This window comes from Felis catus, chromosome A3 (genome assembly GCF_018350175.1).
Source record: "Felis catus isolate Fca126 chromosome A3, F.catus_Fca126_mat1.0, whole genome shotgun sequence".
Taxonomy (NCBI): Eukaryota; Metazoa; Chordata; class Mammalia; order Carnivora; family Felidae; genus Felis; species Felis catus.
In genome coordinates, this window is record NC_058370.1 from 103,494,509 (window position 1) to 103,505,021 (window position 10,513).

Here is a 10,513-nt window from a genome sequence, read left to right on the forward strand (position 1 = left end):
GTTTGGCTTCTTTCACTGGGCATAATGTTTTCAAGGTTCAGCCCCATTAGAGTACATATCAGCATTTCACTCCTTTTTATGGCTGAATAATATTCCATTGTATGTATCAAATACTTCTTTCACAATTTCTTTGACAAGTCAGGTTCTGCAAAAACAGTCAGCTTCTGATCTGTCTGCTTCTGGTTGGTTCCGCCTGGATACAATCATACCCAGAGTGGTTGCATCACACAGGTCTCAGCCCTACTTTATTTCCTTTCTTTCTTAGCCTTTACCTCTCTCTGTTTTGACTGAATGGTGGCTATCTTGGATCTTCCCAGAACACAATGTGGGGAAGGCCATGCCAGTTCAGGCCTCGGTCACTCAAAGACCTTCTCAGTTCCAACTCTTACTATTTGAAATCTACAAGCAGTTGACTTTTTTGACTTTGCAAAGCCCGAGTTTCTGAACTCTTTCTATTCCTTTCATGATAATAACCATTCCATTGACTCTCAGACAGCATTGACTATAAAAAAAGGGCATGATTTTGCATGCCACCAAAGAAATACACCTCAGCTGATTAAATCATGGCACACCATTTAGGGTCAATGCCATTACAATGCATATGTATATAAAAAGGGTGCATCTCAGAGTCGATGGCACGCAGTGATAATAATAATAACATTAATGGCCAACACTAAGTGAGTTCTTACTCTATGGCCAGGATTGTGGATATTATCTTGAGAGGTATCATTATTATGATCTCTTTTATCAAATGGAGCAGTTGAGGCAGAGGGAGGAGTCTGACAGCCTCTACATCTCTTTTTTTTTTTCTTTTTAAATTTTTTTTTCAATGTTTATTTATTTTTGGGACAGAGAGAGACAGAGCATGAACGGGGGAGGGGCAGAGAGAGAGGGAGACACAGAATCAGAAACAGGCTCCAGGCTCTGAGCCATCAGCCCAGAGCCCGACGCGGGGCTCGAACCCACGGACCACGAGATCGTGACCTGGCTGAAGTCGGACGCTTAACCGACTGCGCCACTCAGGCGCCCCGCTATATCTCTTGATTAGAAGACTCCTGCTGGGATACAGTTTGCATTTGCCAAACCATAGCACAATTGCTTTTCATTCAGTCGTCTGGTGACAAACATTTATGGTCACCTGCAGGAGTGTGCATGTGGGTAGGGCAAGATTTTCTTATCAGGACCTTTCAGTCTCATGGGAGGGGTAAAGGATTATCGTAAAATATGAAGGCAAGATAGGCAGATGGAATTTCAGTTGGCAACCTCATTCCTGGGCACCCTTTGTCCCTCCCCTGGCTCAGATTCTTCTGTGTGCTGGCAGTATCTTCTGTGGGGGGGACTATGCCCCTCCATAGGGAACATGGACCCGTTCTTTCCTGATGTCATAGACCAGATGCTATGGAAGGGCGTTGATGGCCCAGCCTGGACCCATACCATGGCAGATACTGCTAGTTGCCAACTAAGAGCTCTGCCCCCCTTCTTGCTTAATTAAAAAACACATTCTATGTCAAGTGGCAGTGCGTCCAATGGAAAGACTACCTTTCTGAGACTAGCCTGTGGCTAGGCAAGGCCCATGTGACTCAGTTCTATGTGTGGAATGATTACGTAGGATTTTCAGCAAGAGTCCATAATGGCGGGGGTGGGAGTGGCATTATACACTTCTTTCGTCTTCCATGCGTCTCCCTCCTGCCCATCTGGAGACTGTGGATTTGTTGGTTGGAGTTCCGGAAGCCATCTTGGATCATGAGATCACTTGGAGGTTGAAAGCCATGCTCCAGCATGGTAGGTCAGAAAGACAGGTGCCCAAGTTCCTAGTGACCTTTAGAGGCTGCCACAGCAGCCTATTCTTCCGGTGCCAGACTGCTTTTACATGAGAGAGAAACAAAGTCCTAACTTAAGCCATTGTTACTATTTTTTTTTTTTTTTTCAGAAACATGCAGCCAGACCAAATCCTAGTCGATGTACTTGCTCAACTGTGTGAAAGGTGGTGAGGCACACTAGAACGATCGAACCGCCATTACCACATGAAAGGGGAAGGGGAGGGTCCACCAGGAAAGGGTGCTGTTAGACACAATGACAGCATATCCACTCCAAAAAGCTGCCACTTGCTGGGTGCTTACTAAAGGCCCAGCCAGCCCTCGGTTAAGCACTCTACTTGCCCCACTCTTTAATCCACACCGAAATGCTGTGACAAGCCTCTCTCATGACCATGCTTACTCTCAGTTCACAAAGGAGTGGAGGAAGGCCCAGAAAGGTCACTTTCTCAAGTTGGGATGTGGTTCCCATCTGGGCCTGTTTGATGGAGGCACAAACCCTACACGGACTCCAAGAAGCTGGGTAGATGTGGAGGCTGTGAAGAGTGGCTTGATCAGATCTGTGGCTTTGTCACATCACAAAAGTGAAAGAAACAGTTCAGAGAAGGGAGTGGTGTTTGATAAGCCAGAGGCAGGAAGACATGGCAGACCCTGCAATACCATTGTTCCTGCAATGGAGGCGGGCAATACCTCTGAGTGAGGTCGGGGTGAATGATGCGAAGACCACAATGCTCTCAATGTAACTTCTACTCAAGCCCTCGATGGGGTTGATCCCTATTACATATGAGATTTAACCTGTCAGTTTCCATTAAGAGCCACTCTAGATTGAAGGCACTGTCTTATGTTCTCGTTTGATTGTATCAATAACCCATCTGCGGCCATCAGGAAGTGTACTGATCTTTTTCAACCCAGTTAAAGTTTTTGATTAGGAACTGTTTCAAAGGGAAAACTCAGATCGCGTGAGGTGTGTGTGTCCACGTGAAGTGAAGTGAACATTAAGAAGGTAATGCTGATGCTAAAAACATCACTGGGCTTCAAATGGTTTGTTTGGTTTTGTTTCTCCAGTTATCAAGCCTAAGGAACTCCCCAGTTACACCAAATCATGCAAAATGATGAAGACGACCATCCTCTGGGGTTTACCATGGAAGAAGCCATTCGTAAGTTCCTCCGGTTAGCCCAGAATGGAGAATTTGACTGCCTTGACTCTTAGTAATGATTTCGCTTTGTGTTTTTCTGGTTAGCATTTCAATAGGGTCTGTCTTCACCAAGCCAGAAACAGCTGATACAAACGGTAACTCAGAACGTTATTAACATGTTTGCCAGGATTAAATAATATCATGGTGGGTTGAATACTTACTCGTGGCTGATGCACTCTTTACTAGCACTCCCCCAACCCTAGGCCATAATACTTTTTCCATTTGAGCACAACTTCTCCTGGCTTTCCTCTGCCTTCACTGGCCAAGGATGCTGGATTCCTTTCCTGTGGTCTCCCTCTCTGTCATCCAGACCAGATCTTTAATTTCATCTTTAGAACTTTAACTCGCAAATCTACCTCCAACGTTGACCTTTCCCCCTCGACCGTTCCTTCCTACTCGACATCTCTGCATGGTTGCCTGAGAGGCATGTCCAAATGAACATGACTGAAACAGAACCCACGATTTCTCCCTGTCCCAAACCGCCTCCTCCTGCACCACTCAGTGGCTCAAACTAAAAATCGGAGAGTTATGCTTGATTAATCTCTCTGTCAGTCCCCCCAAGCCCAATCCATTCATCAGTGTTACCTCCCAAACTTTTTTCTAATAGGTTCTCTTTTCCCCATCCCTGATGCAATCATCACATCCCCAACAGGACACCCTGGACTTTCAGTTTCTACTGAGTCATACACGAGTGATTTACACTTAGCGGTAAGAGTCAGCCTTGGAAAGTTCAGGTCAGACCACTCACTCTCCTGTTTGTTTGTTTGTTTGTTTGTTCGTTTACTTATTTATTTAATTTATTTTTAAATATAATTTATTGTCCAGTAGGCTAACATACAGTGTATACATACAGTGTGCTCTTGGTTTGGGGGTAGATTCCCGTGATTCATCGCTCGCATACAACACCCAGTGCTCATCCCAACAAGTGCCCTCCTCAATGCCCATCACCCATTTCCCCTTCTCTCCCCCCCCGCCCCCCGCCATCAACTCTCAGTTTGTTCTCTGTACTTAAGAGTCTCCTATGGTTGGCCTCCCTCCCTCTCTGTTTGTAACTATTTTTTCCCCTTCCCTTCCCTCCCTCATGGTCTTTTGTTAAGTTTCTCATGTTCCACATATGAGTGAAAACATATGATATCTGTCTTTCTCTAACTTATTTCACTTAGGATAACGCGCTCCTGTTTAAAGCCCTCAATGCCTCCTCATCGTACTTGGCATAAAATCTGAGCTCTTTCCCTGCCGCCCTCCCCAGCCCATCTTCTCTCCTTATCGCTTCCTAAGCATCGGCCATGCTGGACTCTTTCGCGTCCTGTGGCCCATCAACCTCCTTTTGGCTTTGAGGGCCTGAGCATTCGCCGACTCCTCATCCCAGGATGCTGCTGGCAGGCTCCCAGCTGCCAGTCAATTCCCCACTTCGATGGCATCTCTTCGGAGTGTCCTATCTAGATGGCCTACTTATCTCAAGTAGTCCCCTCCTACCTATGCTGATGTGTTCACAGTTCGTATCATTCGCTTGTATTTTTCTTGTGCGCTCATCGGTCTCACCGCATCAGAATGTAAGCTTCATGAGAATAGGGCCCTTTGGTGTATTTTGCCCAGCTGTGCCCCGGGGCCTACAGCAGCACTCGGCACCTGGCAAGCGTTCATTAAATATTTGTTGGATGGTTGGGCTCCCAACCGCGCTCAGTTTGCTCCACGAAGTTTTCTAGCCGTTTGATTATAGGCTGCTTTGTTAGGTCATGTTTTGTAATCATGCCGCTCATTCACGGTCACTGGGTGTTAGAAGATGATGCATATTTAGTATGTGATTCATCCATTTGAAATTCTAGGCCTTTGATTCTATCCTGTGAGTCAAATACTGTATTGATAGGACAACTTTCAAATAATCAGCCACACATAGCTGGCATTTTACCAAGAGCGCTTACGAATAACAGCCAGTACTTAGAGATATAAGCACTTTACATCCATTATAAGCCAATTATTATAAGCCATTATAAGCCAATACTCAGAGATATAAGCACTGTGCACCCATTAACTTTTTTTTTATTTTTTTTATTTTTTATTTTTTTTTATTTTTCAACGTTTATTTTTATTTTGGGGACAGAGAGAGACAGAGCATGAACGGGGGAGGGGCAGAGAGAGAGGGAGACACAGAATCGGAAACAGCCTCCAGGCTCCGAGCCATCAGCCCAGAGCCCGACGCGGGGCTCGAACTCACGGACCGCGAGATGGTGACCTGGCCGAAGTCGGACGCTTAGCCGACTGCGCCACCCAGGCGCCCCTTAACTTCTAATTCTTATGTAACCCTATGAAGTTGAAACTATTTTTGTCTCCATGTTGCAAATGGGCCGAGTGTATTAGTTTTCTGATGCTGTGTAACAAATTCCCACAAACCCGAGTGTCTTGAAACAGCCCCCATTTGTTAGTTCACACTTCTGTTGGTCAGAAGTCTGGGTGAGTTCACCAGGTTCTCTGCACAGGGTCTCACCCAATGAAATGAAGGTGCCATCGGGGCTGGGCTCTTAGCTGAAGGCTTCTGGGGGAAAATCCACTTCCAAGCTCATCTGCCTAGTTGGCAGACTCCGGTTCCTTGTGGTTGTAAATCTGAGGTTCCTTGTTGGATCTCAGTTCTTAAAAGGTTGCCCTCACCCTGACAATTCTTGTGCTTGGAGTACCTGACTTCCTCTTCTGCCTGCAGCTGGGAAAAACCCTCTGCTTTTAAAAGGCTCACCTGACAAAGTCAGGCCCACCCACGAGTTCCCTTATCTTATGGTCCATGGACTTGGCCTTAATTACATCCTTTCTATTTTTTTTTTTTTTTACCTTGTTCGGTCCATTGATTTATCGATTCATTCAACAAATATTTATTAACAATCTACAACGTGTCTGGCAATAATGTGTGGCAGGGGATGGAGTACGGCACAAAATAGACCCAATCTTCACCCTCATGAAAGACACATTCATATGGGGAAAAATGAACAAGAAGAAATTAGGGAAATATGTGTACAGCCAGTTAACAAGAAGGGGGCATCCAGAAGAGAAACAGGGGTCCCTTCCCAGAAACCCTTAGATTAGTGTGGGCCTGAATAACCAGGAACGAGAATAACATCACTGTGCAAACACTGAGTGGTCCAAATTGTAATCTTTGCTCACAAATTATTTGCATCAGAAAGACTCCTAGAAAAGCCACATCAAGTGCTTAGTTTTCCTTTTACTTTTTTACCACCTGACAGTGCTAGGGATCCCTAAACAGCACTGATGTCGTCAGTTTAAGTCTACGATGGGTCCTTTCGGGGGGTAGAAGATGAGGTGCCGGGATTGACCTTGAGCAGTTGTGTGATAAAGCTCCTAGCTCTGACCTCCTGCAGCGGTGCTGGCAGAAAGAAGCACATCTTGTTCCAAGTGAAAGAATCAGAGAGATGAGAATATGATTTATTTGAGCTGATGTTTCCAAGAGATGAGTGCCTGTGTCTGAGGAGGGCAGCCACTACTCTATACATCAGCCTGAACTCTGCCTCCCTGGAAAGGTCCAGTGTGCCCATGCTCCCTGCAGTAGAGACCAAGAGTCAGAGCTCTAGCTCCCCGTGGCCAGAGCTCCTGGCTGGCATTCAGAAGTAGCCCTCTGCACTGCACTTAGGCTGCTGTTTCCTGGATGGCTGGTGTCTGCAAGGTTGTTGGCCCTGCCGTCAGCCACAACATCCTCAATTCTGAGGTTCCTTCGTATTTTAACTCACGTGAGACGTAGAGGTAAACTTGAGAATCTGTATTCTTTTTGCACCTCTTGTCTCCTAATTTGTCAGATGTCACCATGCGCCATGGTGTGAATCAATGCCAACCATCAGGGTTAGAGTGGAGTATACCTTTGAGATTATCGGGTCCAGGGATTTCGCCCCTGACATGCCTGGATACCTGAGGAGTCCAGGATTAGCACAAATGGTCTTTGTGTACAAAGTGTTGCACGGTGTACATTTTACTGCTCTTTCCGGAGAGCCATCTGTAGCTTTTATCAGACTCTCAAAGGGGTCTCCGTGCACCCAAAGTTAAGAACAACTGATCTAACCTAACCCTTTACAAATGCAGAAATAAGTGCTCCTTGAGGACCCTGAACAGGTGGCCAGTTAGTTACTGTATGAAAAACTCCAGGGGCAAGGACCTTCAGGACGTTTGGCGATGGATGGGTGCAGTGGTATGCTGGCTTGTCCCAGCTTGAAAGAACTAATTTGTGCCTTTCTTCCCAACTGTCAGTGACATCATGCTGATAGCATGAAATTAACACTGGAAAGAGAGTTTGCGTCAGAGAAGTCAGGAAACGCTACAAGTCAGGGCTTGTTTTCTTCATTTATGTTTGGAAAGCCTATTAGCACACTGTTAGGTGGACATAAGGAAGATGGAGGGGGTGACACACAGGAAAGCCTAGGGCTTCCATTTCCTTGACTGGGAACGTGGAGGTGCTGGCAGTGCCTGTGGGGACTGGGAGACGTGACTGACAACTGCCTATGTCAGCCCAGGAGAATGGCCCCATGGGCTGGGATAGTGGAGTCTCTTACTGAGAGAAAAAGGGGGAAATCTGGACTAAGAATCTTGGCACATAGTCCAGAGAAGAGGCAGAGGGGAAGAGAGAGAAGAATGGTCAGGAACAGGAGGATGATTAGCACACTGGAGACATTAGGACATAACACGTGGCTTACTGAGCATACAATGCTTCATGAGTTCCTTAAAGAGGGGAGGATGGGAGTGAGTGGTGGCTTATCTACTTCAGTCCATGGTCAGCACCCAAATCTTAAGACTAATAAGGTGAGGGCATCAAGTCTTGGTAGCTATCTATAAAATAGGACTTATAGGACTCTTCAATTATTGAAGGCAATGAAAGGACCAAACCCACACTCTGTAGGGATGACAATTTCTACCTCATATAGAGGAGACACCAAGCTATAAAGACTATACACAGATACCTGAACAAATGGAGAGACATACCATGTTCATAGATTGGAAGACTCAACATCATAAGGATGCTAATTCTCCCCCAAATTGATGATGTATAGGTTTCATGCAATTCCTTTCAAAATCCCAGCAGGATATTTTGTAGATACAGAGGACCTGATTCTGAAAGTTATATAGAAAGAAACAAGAATAGCTAAAAGAATTTTGAGAAAGAAGAATAAAGGTGGAGGAATTACATTACCTGATTTTAAGACTTATCACATAGCTACAGTCATCAAGACTGTGTGGTATTGGGGAAGAGATGGACACATAGATCAATGGAACAGAACAGAGTCCAAATACAGAGGCACACAAATAAGGCCAACTGATATTCTACAAACTTTCGAAAGTAATTTGATGGAGGAAGGATTGTTTCTTTTCAACAAATGGTGTTGGAACAATTGGACATCCAGGCCAAAAAAAAACCAAAAACCAAAAAACAAAAAAACCAAAAACCTCGATCTAAACTTTGTACCTTGTAAAAAAAAATTAACTTAAAATTGATCATAGATCTAAATATAAAATGTATAATACTAAACCTTTTAGAACAAAACAGGAGAAAAATAGTTATTACCTAGACTTAAGGCCAGGAAAAATTTTCTTAGATATGAGATCAAAAGCACAATCCATAAAAGGAAGAAATCAATCAATTGGACCTCATTCAAATGAAGGGTCTTTTGTTCTGTAAAAGTATTATTGAAGAGGATGAAAAGACAAACCACAGCCTGAAGAAAATCTTTGCAAATCATACATCTGATTTGAAGACTTGCATCCAAATGTATAAAGGAAACTGTAAAGTCAACAGTAAGAAAAGAAACAATTCAATTAAAAAGCAGGCAAAGATTTGGACAGACCCTTCACCAAAAAAAGATACACAGATGGCAAATGAGCACACAAAAAGATGCCCAACATCATTAGGCATCAGGGAAATGCAAATTAAAGCCACGAGGAGATCCCATTACATACCCTTTGGAACAGCTAACACAAAAAATACTGACAATAGCTGTGCTGGGAAGGATGAGAGACAATTCATGCATGCATCGGTGGAAATGCAAAATTTCCCGGTATGGCTACTCTGGGAGACAATTTGTCAGTTTCTTATTAAGACATGCAAACAGTTACCATATGAACCAGCCATTCCACCGCTGAGTATTTACCATAGAGAAATGAGAATTTGTGTCCATGCAAAAACCTGTATGCAAATGTTCACAGCAGCTTTATTTGTCATAGCCCAAAATATCTCTCAACAGGTGAATGGATAAACAACCTAAGGTAAACCCATACAATGGAATAGCACGTATAAATAAAGGAATAAATATTGACCTGCACAACTTGGAAGGATCTCAAGTGTGTGTGTGTGTGTGTGTGTGTGTGTGTGTGTGTGTGTGTTGGGGGTATTTTGAAGGAGGGTGGTACCTCTGCATTTCAAGTCCTGTGTCAGCAGAGCCCAGGAGGCCTTGCACCCAGGCCTCAGCACAGCTGGCCTCCCCCTCTCTTTCGGTGCAGAGAGGGACTCATCCCCCTGGCGTCAATCCAGCCCCGCAGCGAGGCACGATCTATCTCAACAATATTTTCACATCAACCTCCTCTTGGGGAGGCTAGACTTGATTCCCCTTCCAACCTGTGCCACCACGGACATTTTTCTCTAGTATTTTTCTCCCTTTCTTACGAACGCATGCCTCTTCTCCACTCTCCGAAATCCTGCCTCCTACATCCCTCGAAAGGCATCCTCATTACCTTAGTGAAAAATGCCACCTCCTCATCAAAGGGGACTTTTAGTTTAACCTGCAACGATTTAAGGTTTTTAGTAGAAGGGCTACAGTCATGTACTACTTGGCATTAAATGTAAAAAATTGATGTCACTTTTCTTTTACTACGAATGACGAAATGTACCAGGGCATACGGAACATGGCGTGTGTGGGCCCCTCCTCGCCTGGTCAACGTCCGCTGGTCAACGTCCCCGGGCCAAGCCCACCCCTTGAGGAGCAGGTCTGGTCCTTCCTACTGAATCATCAGTTCTTTTCCCTTTCTAGTAAGTCCTTTCTATCAGTTAAGTATCCCAATAAGTTGTTATCTCTTTTAGCCAAAAAGGACATTTCCCTGGACCCTATTTCCTTCTCCAGTCACAGCCAGTCCCAGAAAGCGGTGTCTCTTCTCACTCTCTTCCACTTCTCTCCCCCTCTTCTCTCCTGTCTCTGTTCAGATCTTCACCTGCTCCTCCCAACACAGACCATGCTTACCAAATCCATGATGGTCTCTAGCTGCCACCTCCGTGATCTCACAGCAGTGCTTACACAGGTGGTCACTCTCTCCTCTTAAAGCTCCGTCTCCGCTTGCCTCCTCAGGCGCTACACTCTCCTGGCCTCCCTCCCACCTGGCTGGCCCCTGCCCCCCATCGCCCCCCACCATCCCTTCTCTGCTGGCTCCTTTCACCACACGATCTGCTAAAGCTGCAGGCCCCCCCCCCCCCCCCCCGGGCTCGGTTTTTGCTTCCTTTTCCCACACTCGTTCCTCTGGTGAACTCAT